Consider the following 15,979-nt stretch of genomic DNA (forward strand, 5'->3'; position numbering starts at 1 on the left):
GTGGCTGTGGTGTATTTTGTTCTCTCTTTGTGCTATGTTTGCCTAACACATGCGATGCACACAATAGATTTCTCCACGAATATTCGCTGCACGACATAACTTATATGTATGTGGCTGTGGCATGTGTCTCGTCTCTGATCCTTGTGCTAGGTTTTTGCTAAGTCAGTCATTGCTTGCAATATTTCTTGGTGGACACTCACTGCACTATTTTATACATATGTTTCATACTAAACTATATGCAATATAGCACTGTCTGAGACTGGTACAATACCTTTTCACTAAAGTATGTGATTGTGTTGCATATTTGTTGTCTCTGATACTTTTGCTAGGTTTGAGCTAAATCAGTCAATGCACGCAATATTTCTCGACAAACACTCGCTACACTATTTTATATGTATATTTCACACTAAACCATATGCAATATAAAACACAATCACATGATTCCATCCCAACTTCCTCTATTATTCCCTTCCCAACTCTATGGCGTACGTGGCCGCCTGTTTCCTTGGTGACTATGGCATATCTCTATGGCGTACATAATGCCTGCTATGGTAAGTCAGTTATTTCACTAATCCAGGCAATATATGTTTCACAAATATAAGTACTGGTTTCACTATAAAAGTAAAATACTCACATCATTTACAGGCAGGGTGAAGAAGAGTGGAAACCCCGCTATAACAAACCAGACTCCTGCCTCTAGGCCTGACGGCTCATAATGGGCTCCAGTGCTTTACAAACAATATATCTATGTTCCATGGACACGATCACTTCACATTATAGTCAAAAACACTTTACAATCACAATATTTCAATAATGGCTTCTGCCTCGGGTGGGAGGTGGAAAATGGTGGATTTAAAGGGATGACTGACAGCAGCACTACCTTTCAGCCCAGCTGGTCATGAGATACTGAGGTTTTTCTGCTGCGAATTGTCCCATCAGAGCAGTCACAATGTTGCCAAGTGTTTATCTCGGAAGAGAGACTCACCGGCTAGAACACACCAAAATTTGACAAATCGGCCGAAAACTTTCCTTTTGACGTTTTTTTTTTTCTGCTTAACAACACGATTCGCATCTAAGTGCTTTTATATGCCAAACCACAAAAAACACAATTCGTGTCAATGTGCCTGGGAGGTTTAATAAAAACTATAAATCAGTTTTTACAAAAGAAAATAATTTTGAAAGAGATGATATGGAACATGCATGTCCACACGTATTACCAGATGTACAAAGATCAGAAAAAGAAGTACAGGAAGAGTCAAGTAAATTAGACAGAGGAAAAGCATACCAATACACCAGTCTTGTATGAGACAGCCCTAGCATGTATTCAGATGGACGGTGGGTGTTAGCGCCGAAGTAGTGACATGTGGAGTTGTAGGAGGACTACTGGTTCTTGGGATAGGTCACTGCTCCCGAGAAACAGGCCCTGAAGCCTTTGCCCAGAGTCGGACACGTGTGTATATATATATATATATATATATATATATATATATATATATATATATATATATATAGTCCTGATGAAATTTCAGGTTCGGTGCTACATGAATGTGCAGAAGAGTTAAGCAGACCATTGTATTTAATATTCAAGGAATCCTTAGGTCATGATAAACTACTTGATGTTTGAAGAAAGCAAACATCGTTCCCCTATTCAAGAAAGAGGACAAAATCCACTTAACTACCAACCAGTATCACTGGCTAGTGTTGTAACTAAGATACTAGAAAAGCTGATAAGAAAAGTTTGGATAAACCATCGAGAGTATACAGTATAACAAAAGAAAGGCAGTTTGGTTATTGAAAAGGAAAATAATGTGTTATTAATCTGTTAAGCTACTATGATAGTTACAGAAACATTACAGAAAAGGGAAGGCTGAGTGGACAGTATGTATTCAGATTTCAAGAAACCATCTGACAGAGTACAAAGATTTTTATGGAAACTGTACCATCAAGGAGGTATCCAAGGCAACCTGTACTGTTGGATGCAGGATTTTCTCAAAAAGGGAAATGAGAACAGTACTAAGGGGAAATTACTCAACATGGAGGGAGTGACTGGCAGAGTTCCAAAGGGCTCAGTGCCGGCACCAATTATGTTTTTATTACTGCATATATAAATGACATAGTAACATTGAAAATGGAAGCTGTCTAAGTATGTTCGTGGATGATGCAAAAATACAAAGGAAAATTACTAAGCAGATTCTTGCAAAGAGGTACAAGAAGAATTAAATAAGCTTCATGGATGGAACAATAAATGGCAGATGGAATTTAATGTGGACAAGTGTCATGTAATTAAGTTTGGTGAAAGTTGAGAAATTACTAGATTGGGATTATCAGTTAGGAAGATCAACTTTACACATATCAGAAAGGTAGAAGGACCTAAGAGTGATTATCAATAACAGACTATCTAAGGTTGACCACATCAGTGAGAAAGTACATAACATGAATACACTGCTTGTTAGTATGAGAATAACATTCACATATATGAATGAAGACATGCTGAGAAAGATAACATCATTCATCAGACCAGACCTGGCGTATGCATCAGTAGTAGGGAATCCTCATCTCAAAAAAAAAAAAAAACATGGATAAGACTGAAATGGTACAAAGGGCAGCTACAAGATGGGTACGCATGAGGCCTGGGATGGCTGTTGTTAACGTTTTTATCTTACTGTCAGTGTTATAATGCATTAGTTTCTTGCTGCAGTGTGTTCATAGTTATATTATATACTTCGTATAAATCCTAGTGTTTTATGTTTGTATATTAGTAATGTGACTACGAGTGTAAAGTATGAGGTTAGCTTTAGATGTAAGTACCATCTGAGAATGATGAGTAGGGGGTTTGGTTGGGTAGGGGTATGGGGGAGGGTTGGGAGCTGGGGTAGAGTGCGGGAGGAGCTCGTTTCATCCCTCCCGTCTTTGCTGGGTATATAGGGGTAGGAAGGGGTACCCCTGAGCAGAAATTAGTGATAGTGAGTGTACAGCTTAGAAGGTCATTGATGAATGAAAGGAAGAGTTGGTGATAGGACAGAGTCCTGAGGAACACCACTATTGACATCTCTTAGAGAAGAACAGTGGCTGTCTACAACAGCAGCTATATAACGACCAGAAAGGAAGCTAGATATGAAGGCAAAGATCGAGTGATAAAAACAGTAAGATGGCAGTTTGGAGATTAAAGATTTATGCCAGACTCGATCAAAGGCCTTTGAGATTTCAAGAGCAATGGCAATGCTGTCGGCAAAGTCCCAGAAAGATGATGACCAGGAGTCTGAAAGGTAGGTGAGAAGATCGCCAGTGGAGCATCCCTGGCGGAATTCATACTGGTGATTAGAAAGAAGATTGTGATAGGAAAGATGTTTTTAAATTTTCTGTTAAGAATAGACTCGAAAACTTTTGAAATACAGGATGTTCAGGCACTGGGCGATAGTTTGAGGGCTGGGAATGGTAACCTTTCTTTAGGACTGGCTGAATGAGAGCAAATCTCCAGCAAGAAGGAAAGGTACAAGCTGACAGACAAAGGTGAAAGAATTTACCTAGGCAGGGTGTAAGCACAGATGCACAATTTTTGAGGACAACAGGAGGGACCCCATTAGGCCCACATGTCCTGTTAGTACTGAGGCCAGTGATGACATAAAATACATCAATTGAAGAAATCTTAATGTCAGCCATGAGGAAGGCAGAGCCGGGAAGTGATGGTGGAACAAGAGTGATGGAGGTTGTGACTATCAACATCCACTCACATGATGTAGTGCTGCCTATTTCTTTCTTCACCTTTATCATTCTTTTTATGTGTCGGCCGTCCTCTCTCCCTATTTCTCCCATCTTTCCTGCCACTTTTTATTAGTCTTCTTTCCTTCTCAGGTAGATATCCATCGAGTGACAAGCCTAATGGTTTCCTGCAAGCAAGGAAACCATTTACAGTGCTGGGTAGTTACCATATAAACAATGCATATGTGTTCCCTACGTGTCAACAAATGGACTGGTGGAGGGCTAGTGCCCCTTCCCGTGCAACAACTAACTCAAAGTCAAACGGTCACCCCTTATAGGATTATGGTGTCTGGCTATAGACAGATAGCTTGATTTTCTGTTGGGGTATATAATTCAGCAGTGGCAGCAGACGTATCGAGACAGCATTTTGGAAAGACAGAAAGGTGAAAAGGAAAAGTGGGAGGAGATAAAATAATATTTGTTGTATGCAGTTCAATCATGATTTAGCCTATAGTTCCTTCTCCTCTCCACCTGCCTTTAGATATTTCCTCACTCACTCGCCTGATTCTGGGCCTTCCAAGCGTAAAGGAGGTAGTATGGCAGTATAAGATTGGCAGTTACCACTTTTTTAAAAATATATCCTTTTACATATACAGGAGAATCAGTTTATTGCTTTCTTCTGTTGTGTGTTCCAGGGCCACCTTAGTATGTTCGCATGAAGGGAGCGGCATTTTGGCTGTTACCTGAAAAAAAAATATATATATATATATATCAACTATACAGTCAATGCACGTAAAAAATCAAGATGCTACAAAACAGCAATCTGAAATGGAAAAAGGTGGAAGGTAGACACTGGTAACACTGACTGTGCCGTCCTCATAAGACGTTAGACCTGGGATGTGGAATTTATGGACCTCCATATATTGTACTCTAAACTCCCTTTCCCATATATCTAAGTAGCTAGTGTCCCCCAAGCGTTTTTTTTTTTTTTTCTGCTTCTCATGAGGTAGTGCTGGAAGTGAGATGAGGGGAAGAGTTGGTCAAAGGTGGTACTGTAGAACATGTAGTGGCACCAAGACCTTGATATTAGCCCTTACATCCTCTCCACCTTCCGCAAGACCTCGATTATGCTCTTTTCACCTCCCTTTTCTCCGCCTTCCAAACATTCACTTTCATCCACTCTTTCCTCCCTGTCTTCTTTCCTTTCTTTTTTTTTTTGTCTATCCTCTCCCCTTTTTACCTCCACCTGACAAAGAAGAGGGTGGTGTTATCTATCTATCTATCTATCGATAGCCCGACGCCCTAATCCCGCAAAGGGTGGCTGCAGACAAAACGCCTCCAAGTCGATCTGTCACCCACCATTTGACTACCCTCCCCCCAACTCACCCCCCCCTCCCTCATATACCTCTCAACTCCATCCCTCCATCTCATCCTCGGTCCACCCCTCCCTCTCGCTCCCACCACCTCACCTACATACACCCTCGTAGTCAGTCTTTCATTCTCCATTCTCTTCACATATCCAAACCATCTCATTGTATTTCTCCTAATCTTCTCAACCACATCCACATCCACCCCACAACGTTCCTTCACTTCTTCATTCGTCAGCCTGTCCCTCCACGACTCCACATGCTCCTCTCAAGTAACTCATTTCCACTGCTCTCACTCTTGACTTGTTCCCCTCTTGCAAGGTCCATGCCTCGCTTCCATACGTCAGGGTAGGGATCACAATACTATCATGCAGTGACTTCTTAACTTCCATACTCACCTCCCTATTTCTCATCACTGCTTTCAGTGTACCAACAACCTTCCTTCCCTGCTGTACCCTTTCATGCACTTCATCCCCCAAAGTTCCATCCTTACTCATCACACTACCCAAGTACTTGAATGCACTCACATTCTCCATATCCTCACCATCCAACCTCATTGCACACTCTGTGACTTCATTCCTCTCAAACACCATAACTTTACTCTTGTTTACATTAACTTTCAGATTCCTCCTACACACTGTCCCAAATTCATTCACCAAACCTTGCAACTCCCATTCATCTTCACTCAACAATACTGTATCATCAGCAAACAGCAACACCGGAATCTTCTAAATCTCACGCTCATTCATTAGAGCCACCCCCACATCCACTGCCCTACCTTGCACCTCCTTTACAACCCCATCTATGTATATATTAAACAGCCATGGAAACATCACACAACCCTGTTTCAGTCCCACATTGAGATCAAAGAACTCACTTAGCTCACCATCCACTCACACCGTAGCCCTATCTCCCTCGTACATACTCTTCACAGCACTCAACATTTTCCCCTCCACTTCATATAAACTTAATACCTTCCACATACTTTGCCTATCTATTCTGTCATAATCTTTCTCCAAGTCCATGAAGGCAGCATACACTTTCCTTCCCTTCTCTAGATACTTCTCCACTAAACATCTTAGAACAAATATCTGATCTACACACCCTTTTCCCTTCCTAAATCCCCCTTGTTCTTCTCCAACTAGCTCCTCTGTCATATGCTAACCCTATCAGTGAGTATTCTACCATATATTTTACCAGTCACACTAAGAAGGCAAGTACCCCTATGGTTACCACATACTTCTCTCTCCCCTTTTCCTTTGAATAAAAGTAACAATTATACCTGATTTCCAGTCCTTTGGAACCCTTCCCTCTTCCCAAGCCAATCTACGCAACTTCCATATCCACTCCTCAAATCTCACCCCCATACCTAAGCATTTCACCACACACTTCATCAATTCCTGGAGCCTTTCCCAGCTTAATCTTCTTCATCGCTTCCACTACTTCCACCCTACTGATCTTTTCCTCCCTCCTCTCATATCTTCTTCTCCCAGCCATTCCCCAACCACTTATACTCACACTGCTCTCACTCTCTACATTCAACAAATCCTCAAAGTGCTCCTTCCATCTCCTTAATTTCTCTCTCTTCTTCACCAAGAATCTATTATTTCTATCTTTCACTCCCCTACTATTTCCCCTTTCACACTGCCTTACTTTCCTTACCTCCTTTCAAAACAATTTCTTACTCTCCCTCCATTTCACACTCAGATTCCTCCCAACCTCTTCATCCACTTTCTTCTTACTCTCCTTCACCAGTCTCTTAACCTCCCTTCTCCTGCTGACATATACCTCTCTCTTCTCTCTCTCATCTTCTCCCGTACCTCTACTCGCTAACCATTCACTATATGCCTTCTTTTGTTCCACAGCTCGTTTCACGCCATCATTCCACCATGCTGTCCCTTGCACACCCTTGCATCTCCTCCTCACTCCACAAACTGCCTCACACGCTGCGCCTATCTCTTCCATGAATATCTTACATATGTCTTCCACCCCTTCCATCTGCTCTAGCTCATACCTTCCCAATCTTTCTTCCACTATGCTCTTATACTCTGTCATTTTCTCACTGTCTTGCAATTTCTCCACTCTTCTCGCAGGAGCTGCTTCCTCCTGTCTTCCCCTTCATCTCCTCAACCATTTTCTTTGCAGCTCTACCTTGGCCATCACTATGTGATGGTCCGAGACTCCATTCCCCCACCCTCTCCACACTCTTGCATCCAACACTTGTCTTCTCATTCGCTCATCCACACACACGTAGTCTATCATTGCCTTTCGTTCAACAAGTTCACCATCCATCCTCCTCATTACTCTCCATTTATACCAGTGGATCATCTTATGACGAAAGTAGGTGTTGGCTATTGCCAACCCCTTACAAGCACAGATGTCCACCAAAGCACTACCATTCCCATCTACTTCAGCTGGCACACCCCACTGACCAACCACTCCATCAACTCATACATTCCCAACTTTGCCATTCATGTCTCCAATCAACAGCACTCTCTCGCTCCTCTCAAACTTGTTCATACATGCTTCTACTCTTGCCCAAAACTCATCTTTCACTCTTGCCACTTGATCCTCTGTCAGGGCATACACACATACAATCGCCCATGCTTGTATACCTACTTTCATCCTCACCCTTACAATCCTTGCACCCACTGTTCCATACTCTCTTATATTCTCCTTCCACTTCTTGCTTATCATCAGACATACTCCCTCTCTTGCCCTCTCTTTCTCATTGACTCCTGCGCATATACCTAAACCATATTCCCATTCTCTCACCCTTTCACCTCCCATTTAGTTTCAGTCAATCCACATATATCCACTTTTGCATCCTCAAGCACCTGAACAATCTCTCTCTCTTTCACTTCATCATTCACTCCTCTCACATTCCACATTCCCACCCTAAGAATGTCCTTTGTCCGTTCCTTAGTTGTCAATGTACGGTCTGTCCGGGTCCGAGGCGCTTTATTCGCTTTTTTAGTTAGTTTTTTTTACGGGGTGGGGGATTAATAGGTGTCCATCCGTAGAGTTGGACAGCAGGGTGGCTGGCCGGGCATAGAGATGTCATATTCACCAGAACTCAGAAAGTGTTCACTATTGAGTCATGAAATGTCACATAGTTATGTGTCTTACAGTGAACTGGTGCCTTCTGATAGGTAGATTGCTTTGTCTTTATTATTATTATTATTTCTTAAATATTGAAAAAGCAAAAGAAAAAAATCCAAAGATTTCAATGCAACCTGTGCAAGGAATCTCAGTGGCCCAACTTATGTGCTCCTTATGCCCACCTTTAAAAGAAAAGACTGTGGGGGGGGGAGGGTCTGTTATGCACTTAGGGGTGCAGGGAGGTGGGGGTTTCTGTGCCTGGTCAGATGGAGGGTTGCAACAGCGTATCGTTGCCTAAGTTTTTCCTTTTCTTCCTTCCCATCTTTCTTTCCTTTTCGTCTTCTTTCCTTCCTTTTCCCTTTCTTTCCTTTTCTATCCTTTCCTTCCCCTTCCCTTCCTACTTTCTTTCATCTTCCTCTTCTTTCGATCCTTTTCCTTTTCTTTCCTTTCCTATCCTTCTCTTTCTTTTTCGCTTACTTTTCCTGCCATTGTTTCTTTTCCTTTCCTTTTCTCTCTTTTCATTTTCTCTTCTTTTCCTTTCCTCTTCATTCTTTTCCTTTTATTTCCTTTCCAGTGTTCTCTTCTCTTCCTTTCCTTTCCTTTCCTCTTTTCATTACATTCTTTTCCTTTCATTTCCTCCTTTCCTCTCCTCTTCTCTCGTTTTTTTCCTTTTTTCCTCTACTTTCTTTTCCTTTTTGTCCCTCCACTTTCCTTTCCCTTCCTTTCAATTCCCCTCTCCTTTTCCTTTCTTTCCTTTCTTTATTTCCTTTACCTAACTCGCTTCCATTCCTTTCCATATCATTCCTTTCCTCTTCTCTAGTTTGATATTCTTTGACGAGAACACAAGGCACCAGGAAAACAGCAATCTGTCACTTGACCTTTACTAGACAACTTCTTTCTAAAGTTATGGCTGTTTTTCTGATCATTAATGTTTTCTCCTCTCCTCTTTCTTCCCTTCCCATCTTTAGTTGTTTCTACACTCCGCTTCCCTCCTCTCCACTGGCTTCTTGTGACTTTGTTCCTGTTCGCTGGCCTGTCTAAACACACGTTCTGAATTCACTCGTTCTTGCTTAAGAGTTTCCTTTACCTGCTGCCAACATTCTTTCAAATGTACTTAAACTGTTATTCTTACTGCTCCCAAACGCTTTTTTATTGTTTCGGGAAGACCTCTTGCACTGGCGTTACTTAGAACTAAGTTTTAACCCCGTCAAATCGAAAAGTGTCTCCAAACTGAACATAATCGTCTGGCGGCGGCAAGATTAAAGTAACATCGTCATATGAAGGTGTTAAATGACTGTTCTCTGTCAAGCTTGATCTTTTTTTTTTTTTTCTTTTGTTGATATATTTTTTCTTACTGTGTTGTTTCCACTCAATGCCTTCTTCCTTTGCCTTTGATTCTTTCGTGTTCTTTTTTTTCATTAGGGTAAAGTTACCTACATTTCCAGCGAGTACAGTGGGTGGTGTGTTTCGTGAAATGTTGCACCCCTGTGTTTGTTAGGTTGCAGTTGTAGTAAGTGGATGGACAGACCTGGCAGAGTTTCCCCTCCGCTACAATATCTAGTACCCACAAAAACTGTTATATCAAGCCACATTCTATCTACACTGCTCAAAATAAAATAGTACTCAGGATCATTTTCCCGAATATATTGAGTTTATAGCAAACATATGTTCAAAATCATGTGCTAATCATGAGAATCATTCACTAATGAGACTCTCAGTGGGATATGACCACCGATTTTCAATTGATTGGATGGAAAATTTATCTTTGAAAAAGATGAGCAACAAAATTATAATATCACAATGAATCAGATAACACATGTTATTGACTTAGTGAGTTTAATTCGACTCCAAATCAACATTAATAATGGGTAGCGGCACCACTGAGTCTCACACACTCTTGACAACGCCTACGCATGGTCAGAATAGTGTTCTGGATCACATTATTGTCAATGTTCCTCCACCCGTCCTGGAGAGCAACAATTAAGTCCTGGACATTGGAAAAGGGGGGCTGATGGTTCCTAACTCTGTCACCGAGTAAACTCCAATTGTATTCAATCGGATTTAAGTCCGCCAACAAAGCTGGCCACTCCATACTCTCGATATTGTGATCCTGAAGAAATGTGTGGGACGAGTCTGGCTCAGTGGGCACGGGCGTTATCGTCCATTAGGATAAAACCAGCACCGATACGATTTGCCATTGGCAAGACTATGAGGCTCCAGAATATTGTCCCGATAATTCTGGGTGTTCATGTTACCCTGAACAATGTGGAGGTCTGTACAATGATTGGTGGAGACTCTGGCCCAGACCATTACTGATCCACGCCCCCATCAGTCACATTCCACGACAAACTGAGGGTTGTAACGCTGTCGTACACCTCTCCAGACCCGAATACGACCATCTGGGTGATCAACACTGAAGAGGCTTTCATCCTTGAACAGTACATGTGCCCATTGGTTCACCGTCCAACGGAGGTGTTGTCTAGCCCACGCGAGATGAGCTCTGCAATGTGCAGCAGTCATCCGAGGCACAATGTTTGGTCTCCTGGAGTGTAGGCCGACTTCGTGGAACCTGTTACGGATGGTCTGGTCACTCAGAGTCCTTCCAGTGGCATCCCAAAACTCATTCTGGATCATTCAAGCTGTCAAACAGGGGTCCTGACGTGCCAAAAGAGCCATATGACGGTCCTCTCTGTCATCAGTTATCCTTCTATGACCTGTCCCTTGTCTCCTACGGTAACTCTGTGTATCCTGGTAGCGATGCCACACGTTCCAGATACACCTCTGACTCACACCCATTAGCTGAGAAACCTGTCACTGCGTCTGGCCATTCTTGAGTATCGTGCATGCTCTAGCACACTGAATCTCATTCAGGTGTATTCTCACACCATGAATGACTGACAGAAAGCAAACCAAAAGGGTTAAAATTGTCAAAGACATGTTTTAACAACAGAAACCATTTGCCTGCAAGTGACTGTGAACTTGGACTTTTGACCTGACTTGGGAAAGCTGCTTTCTGAGTCATGACCAATGAAGCATGACTGAAACAAAACATGACAAAATGAACACGATACACTGCGGAATAGAAATTAAGTATCATATTTGGAATAATACATATCGTGATTGAGATAACTACCAAAACATCCTTGAGTACTATTCTGTTTTGAGCAGAGTACAAATACAAGTGTTTGCCGCGTAGGTATAGTGGAAAGAAGATAAAATAAAAAATAGTAATGCCATAGACTTACACTTGTTTTCTGATAGGAGGTGACCGCGAGGCGAGGTAGAACGGAGGGGAAGGGGGCAGGAGATGGGGGGAAGAGTAGGGAGGGGGAAGGGAGGATGTTAAGGGTAGGATAGGGGCACATATATCAAAATTTTTCCATGTTTCGTAAAGAAATATACAGGCTGTGAATACAAAGATTTTCTGAGGTGATCTGTAACTCCGTAAGAGGTAACGTGTATTGGATGAACGTTGGAGGCTTATTGTTCGTCATAAACAGTGTTGAACAACTGTGGTTGAGAATAAAATAATGTTTTAGAAAGTGAGGTGTTCGATGTCTCAAAACGTGGTTCACCCGAGTCTAGTGATCGTGCGACTGAACAGCTGTAACAATTTTGTGGTTGAACCAGGGTGGTCAAAAATTAATCACGAATATAGATGAGATAAAACGGTCATGCTATGTTGTGTATCATCCAATCTGTTTTATTGTGAGAAAAGCTGCATAGGGTTATAGCTACTTTGAGTGTTAGACAGCTCTTGGGTAATTGTGCGATAATGTTTGGCAGCCATCATACTGATGGACCATGCGGAGGTAATGAGATACTGTATTTGCATAATGAATGCATATCTGGTTATATAATAACTGAAATAACGATGTAACGGGTGTCCAATCCACAAAGGATGTCGCTAACTGCAAGATGCCCTGCCATCAGCTTGGATGGTTGTAATGGAGTTTAACTGCGTTGCAAATAATGTTTTTGGTGTTCAGGGTAATGGGCCACGTTATCAGAGTTATCTGCTGTTTCAAAACTTATTGCCAAACATGGAGTTATTATAATTCAGTTAAGATGACTCTGAGCAAATATTCCAGCGATATGTATTACCAATAAATACTCTCCCCCAAACGTATCTGCCCCTTAGGGCACGATGGTTGTGAAAATGAGCAAGTTCTGCAGACACACATGAATCTATTAAGCTGGTCCTTCAAAACATATACCACCCAGTAGGTGATTAATTTTTAACGAGTTGTAATAATTACCAAAGATAATACTTCACTTATAAGCACAGGATGTCCCATATGGCACAATGTTTGATCTATGTTTCAGAATGTTTCATAGACAGATAGACAGTTAGATAGATAGTGGCAGGTGGGGGCGCTCACCATCCACTCACTCATTGTAGTGCTGTTTTGGGTGTTTCCCCTTTCCTCTCTTCCTTCCTTCCTCTTCTGTCTTTCTTACCTTTATTCTTTCCTCTTCCTTCTGCCTATGGGTGTCCTGCCTATGGGTGACAAGCCACCAGGAAACCATTTACTGTGGTGGGTGGTAACCGTATAACCAAATTATGGTGCCTCATGGTTCAGTGGGCATTTAAGGCATTTAAGGCGCTCCAACCGGATTAAGCCTGTATAGGTTCATATCCAAGGGATGGTTGGGGTTCATTGTTCACGTAATGCCACTCAAGGATGAATGAGGCAAATGTCAGGACCAACTTGCCTAGCCCCGGGCTCCTACGCTTCTCATGGGCAACATAGAATTGGATGATAGATCGATGTGATATATATATATATATATATATATATATATATATATATATATATATATATATATATATATATATACGTATATATATATATATATATATATATATATATATATATATATATATATATATATATATATTTGACGGGAGTTCTATCCTCACGAGAAACCTATCAGAATGGTAGTAAATTCTTCTGCCACATAAATGATTGTACTAGAGAGACAGGCACACTTTCTCTCTTTCTCTCTCTCTCTCTCTCTCTCTCTCTCTCTCTCTCTCTCTCTCTCCCCGCTGCAGGGGGTCACCTTGACATGGTGGGGGGGCTTGAAGTGAGGTTGGCTGTGCCACCTACTTTGGAGACATGCCTACCTTTATAGGGCCTGGCATTTGTCAGCCTCATGGACCAAGCACCCGCTACATCACTGGTGGAGGAGGCCTGCTAGTGATGTTAGTCCCTGCCCATTTGCCATGTAGGGTGGGACTGTTGCCTCCTCACATGTTTGCTGTGCGTGGCATTCCATAATGCTGGGAGACGGGAGTCCTGGAGGTTGAACGATGTCGCATGATGAACCCTACAGCTAGCAATACACCTCTTTGGTCCCTTTCTGGCTAGACAGGTGGCCTAGTTGGGCCTGAACAGGTCAATCGGCTGGTCATGCATTTGCTAGGGTCAAGTGGGCACTGGGGGACCTGGTGGCTCCTATCACCCTGGAATCACCCTTGCCTGGGCCCCCAGTGGTTACCTACATATACTCCCCTGTTACCCCTGAAGTCACCTGTGGCATATGGCCTCCCCTTGTTGGGCTCCATGGTGGGTTGGGGGTGGAGGTATGAAATTTATCAGTTTATTGTTAAGGAGAATATTAATGTGCCTCGACCTGCCTCTCTCCCAGACCTCAGCTCTTCTCGGAGTTCACTTGTAGCCACTCTGAAGCTCGTTCAGGTTCCACGTGGCTCCACAAGGAATTCGGCCTCCCCTGCCTTGCCTCCCCGGTAACAAGAGTTGCAGACGGGGAACAAGGAGTGTACCTGACCCTCAGGACCCCCATGAGCGAGATTCAGATAATTTTTTGATTGTTCCTCCTCCTGCATCATTTGTCAAGTTCATACTTGTTCGTGGTCCTGCTGGGGTGGAACTCCGAAGGTGCAATATTTGTCACACACATTGAGAACTTGTTGCTGCTTGTGGTGCCACCCCTAGAGTGGTTCCACAGGCTGATGGCAGTTTGTTGGTGGAGGTGTCTGACCCTTTTCAGAGTACAGCCATCCTGTTTGTCCATGCTTTCCGATCAGTCAGTTACATGTTCCCCCCATGCTTCATTGAATCATTTTTGCAACATTGTGTATGCTAAGTAATTGCTGATTTAAGATGAGGTGTGCCTTGTTGGAGAGTTGTCAGCACAGACTATGATAAAGGTTGATAGGATTAAGAAGAAGATTAATGGTGACCTTGTGCCAACTCCATCCTTGATTGTGACTTTTGATTCACTGAGCCTCCACGCTGTCCTTAACTCGCCCCGTCCCATCGACGTATGGGTACGTTGCAACGATTTGCATTCACCAGTCCCGGCGACGTACCGGTACGTCGTGCAATTGCAAGGTCCCTAATTTGCACAATTTTCAATTTTCGCACGTGATTTTTCGTGTGTATACACGGGACACCTTCCTCTATTCCTCTACAGGATGCCAAGCAGGGACAATGCCTTACACCGCATAACCTCCCCCCTCCCCCCCTCACGCCATTGTCTCTGCAATTCACCTGTTACCAGTGACCTGGCCAATAAAGACATTCAGGGCCAGAGTGATTCCCCAATCGATGACAATGTGGAGGACAAGGTTTACATAGCATTACAGGAAGAAACAGTCAGAAATGATGATCAGGTAATGTGGGAAAAAAAAGGTCATGAATGGTGATTAGTTAGTGAGTGAAACAATGCTTATAATGCCTATATTAATGCTTGAAAACCAATATACTCTCATACTACATATAAATTCGTACCAAGTAAATAAATAAATACCGTTTATGAGTGGATAAAATAGTTACCCTCCCATAGAACTCGTTTTCTTTGGTGCCAGCATGTTAGAAAACCCAGTCACGTAAGGAGGAACTCCTACTTGGATTGAGTATTTTAAACCTCAGGTGAGCGATTTCTCTATGAATTTTCGATGTTTCTCACCAAAAGCAAAAGTTTTAGCCAAAATTTTTTTTTTCGAAAATACCTCGGGACTGGGGGATGTCGGAGGTGTGGAAAACCTCGGGACGTGTTGGGTTAACAGTGAATGGTACTGGTACAGAGTTAGGCCCTATATCCCAATGCCTCGAAGATGTTTCCACTGTCAGTGCTTGGGTCATAAGGGTTGAATCTGTAGGCGCCATGCCCTGGGTCTTCCAGCAGTCTGTGTGTTGTGTGGTTTAGATGTTCATGAGGGTGTGGAATGCCCTGGACCTGTATCTTGTGTCAATTGTGGTGGTGAGCACGCTGCTTCTTCTAAATCTTGTGATCGTTACAAAATGGAACATGAAATTCTGTCTCTCAGAGCCACGGAGAGGCTGAGTTTTACCAAAGCTAAGGACCATGTCATGTCTATGTATGTCCACCCAGTTGTGTCCTTTGCTTCTTTACTTTCTAGATCAAAGCCTGCTGTGTGCTGTCGTGTAGCCCCTGCTCCTCATTCTGACCATCCTCCTCATCCCTTGTCAGATACTGGATGCCCTACTTCTCCTCCTCGTGGTCTCCCAAGGACTCCGGTACCTTTGCAGTCTGCATCTTGTCTGGCTGCTGCTCCTGTACCAGCTGCTACTCCTGTACCAGCAGCTACTACTGTACTGGCTGACAATCCTGTATCGACTGCTAGTCCCATATCGACTGCTGCTCCTGTCCCATCTGCTCACTCTGCTACTTGTGTTCAGTGTCCACTACAGTGTGCCTCTACAGTTTCTAGTGTTTTGAGTTCTCATGTAGAAATGGAGGTTGCATCTGCCAACCTCAAATGGGTGAGGAGTGAGGAGTCTTAGGGTGACTCCCCTCCCTTTAAGGTTCATACTTCT

This window comes from Coenobita brevimanus, chromosome 102 (genome assembly GCF_032717465.1).
Source record: "Coenobita brevimanus isolate Jiangsu-jjx chromosome 102, ASM3271746v2, whole genome shotgun sequence".
NCBI classification, from domain to species: domain Eukaryota; kingdom Metazoa; phylum Arthropoda; class Malacostraca; order Decapoda; family Coenobitidae; genus Coenobita; species Coenobita brevimanus.